Below are 2,352 nucleotides of genomic sequence, written 5' to 3' on the forward strand. Positions count from 1 at the left end.
AGCTCCGCCTCCCAGGTTTACGCCATTCTCCTGCCTCAGCCTCCCGAGTAGCTGGGACTACAGGCGCCCGCCATCTCGCCCGCCTAGTTTTTTTATTTTTTAGTAGAGATGGGGTTTCACCGGGTTAGCCAGGATGGTCTCGATTTCCTGACCTCGTGATCCGCCCGTCTCGGCCTCTCAAAGTGCTGAGATTACAGGCTTGAGCCACCGCGCCCGGCCTTATTTTTATTTCTTATTTTTTATTTTTATTTTTATTTTTTGAGGTGGAGTTTCACTCTTGTTACCTAGGCTGGAGAGCAGTGGCACAATCTCAGCTCACCACAGCCTCCGCCTCCCGGGTTCATGCGATTCTCCTGCCTCAGCCTCCCGACTAGCTGGGATTACAGGCATGCATCGCCATGCCTGGCTAGTTTTATATTTTTCGTAGAGACGAGGTTTCTCTATGTTGATCAGCCTGGTCTCGAACTCCCCACCTCAGGAGATCCAGCTGCCTCGGCCTCCCAAAGTGCTGGGATTACAGGCATAAGCCACTGCACCCAACCAACTTCTTAATTTTTTAACTTCATTTTACAGGAGAGGACACTAAGCCTGAGGTTATGCGACCAAGTTTTATGGGGAGTAATCTGGATCTTCTTTTTTTTTGAGAGAGAGTTTCGCTCTGTCCCCCAGGCTAGCGTGCAGTGCGATCTCCGCTCACTGCAAGCTCTGCCTCCCGGGTTCACGTCATTGTCCTGCCTCAGCCTCCCGAGTAGCCGGGACTACAGGTGCCTGCCACCGCACCTGGCTAATTTTTTGTATTTTTAGTAGACACAGGGTTTCACCGTGTTAGCCACGATGATCTCAATCTCTTGACTGCGTGATCCGCCTGCCTGGGCCTCCGAAAGTGCTGGGATTACAGGCGTGAGCCATCCTATCTGGCCAGGATCTTCTAAACTTTCAAGTTCTATGTCATTTTCATTGGCCCACTAACAAGCTAATGGATTAAGTTTCGAATGTGTGGTAATTTTTTCATGTGCAGAATATTCTACCCAATTATATCCTTTAGTAACTTGGTTACTGTTATCCTTGATGAAATTTTTAGTTTCCTGGTGTGTCATTTATAATGAAACTTGCTGATCTTTCCTTTTGAATAAATTAGAATCCTTGAAAATGAGTCACAATAAATTTCCTGTTTTATTTATTTATTTTTATTTTTATTATTTTTTGAGACGGAGTCTCGCTCTGTTGCCCAGGCTGGAATGCAGTGGCCAGATCTCAGCTCACTACAAGCTCCACCTCCTGGGTGTACACCATTCTCCTGCCTCAGCCTCCCGAGTAGCTGGGACCACAGGCGCCGGCCACCTCGCCCGGCTAATTTTTTGTATTTTTAGTAGAGATGGGGTTTCACCGTGTTAGCCAGGATGGTCCCGATTTCCTGACCTTGTGATCCGCCCGCCTCAGCCTCCCAAAGTGCTGGGATTACAGGCGTGAGCCACTGTGCCCGGCCAACAGTATGTCTTAGGGAAGGTAGTTTGTTGTACAAGGGCTTGGGGCTTAAGAGTCAATCAGCTATGAGTTTAAATGTCAACTCTGCCATACTTGTTTGTCTAAATTACTGTTTCCCACCCTCAGTTTTCTCTTGTATTCATTATCTATATTATGTATATACATTATAATGTTTGGTTCAGAGTACTTATGAGAATCGAATGAGAACACATGTAAGTCCTCTGGCATATAACATTTGTCATATCGTATTTAAGAAATGTTAGTTCCCGGGGGGAGGGGGGAGGGAATGCATTGGGGAGTTATACATGATAGAAATGATGAATTGATGGGTGCTGATGAGTTGATGGGTGCAGCATACCAACATGGCACAAGTATACATATGTAACAAACCTGCACGTTATGCACATGTACCCTATAACTTAAAGTATAATAAAAATAAATAAATAAATAAATATAAAAAAGAAATGTTAGTTCCCTTTCTCCATCCCCATCTCCGTCTCCACCAGTGATAACCCTTTCTTCTCACAATAGGCCTGTGTAGATAAAATATTCTCAGTTTAGGCCGGGTGCGGTGGCTCACGTCTGTAATCCTAGCATTTTGGGAGGCCGAGGCGGGCGGATCATGAGGTCCAGAGATCAAGACCATCCTCACTAACACAGTGAAACCCCGTCTCTACCAAAAATACAAAAAATTAGCCGAGCGTGGTGGTGGGCACCTGTAGTTGCAACTACTCGGAAGGCTGAGGTGGGAGAATGGCGTGAACCCGGGAGGCGGAGCTTGCAATAGGCCGAGATCCTGCCATAGCACTCCAGCTGGGTGACAGAGCAAGACTCCGTCTCAAAATATATATGTGTGTGTGTGTGTGT

The 2,352-nt window shown here is 46.5% G+C and overlaps 1 protein-coding gene across 1 annotated transcript in view; it reads left to right on the top strand.

Moving 5' to 3' along the window:
- The window catches only part of ATP6V1E1 (ATPase, H+ transporting, lysosomal 31kDa, V1 subunit E1), a 66,441-nt gene that overhangs the window by 35,743 nt on the left and 28,346 nt on the right, over window positions 1-2,352 (top strand). The gene's annotated exons all lie outside the window — the stretch shown is intronic.

Source organism: Colobus angolensis, unplaced genomic scaffold (assembly GCF_000951035.1).
Source record: "Colobus angolensis palliatus isolate OR3802 unplaced genomic scaffold, Cang.pa_1.0 Scaffold242, whole genome shotgun sequence".
NCBI classification, from domain to species: Eukaryota; Metazoa; Chordata; class Mammalia; order Primates; family Cercopithecidae; genus Colobus; species Colobus angolensis.